Here is a 553-nt window from a genome sequence, read left to right on the forward strand (position 1 = left end):
AACGCAAATTTAATCCAGGAGACGATAAACCGATAAACGAAGTGCTTTCGGTCTGTAAACCAGTGATTTACAGCCTGATTATGTCACAAAGATGGAGCTAAAACACAAAACTAATCGATGTACGTAAACAAGTAAACGGGAAAATCATTCTTAGCAGCCACCGAATCATTGATCGCAGTCGCTTAACCAATTTAATCATGAGAACGAGTCGCTAAAACGATAAATACAGCCCCCGACGGCCCCAATGCATCATGGGTATACTTCGGAGCTAAAGCAGAGCGAGAAACATCTTCTTAAAATCCTGACCTTTCTGAAGTTTGTTTGTTCATTTATTCATTCGTTTGAAACTGCGTTGAAGGAACAAACTATTTAATCGCATCCCAGAGCAGGATGAGTTTGTTTCTTCATCGGATTTGGAGAAATGTAGCATTGCATCAGTGTCTCAGCAATGGATGTGAATGGGTGCCGTCAGAATGAGAGTTTGATATAAACATCCACAGCACTCTAGTCCGTCAGGTAACATCTGGAGAAGACAAAAGATGAAACAAATCCA

The sequence above is a fragment of the Carassius carassius genome, chromosome 48 (assembly GCF_963082965.1).
Source record: "Carassius carassius chromosome 48, fCarCar2.1, whole genome shotgun sequence".
In the NCBI taxonomy this organism is placed as follows: domain Eukaryota; kingdom Metazoa; phylum Chordata; class Actinopteri; order Cypriniformes; family Cyprinidae; genus Carassius; species Carassius carassius.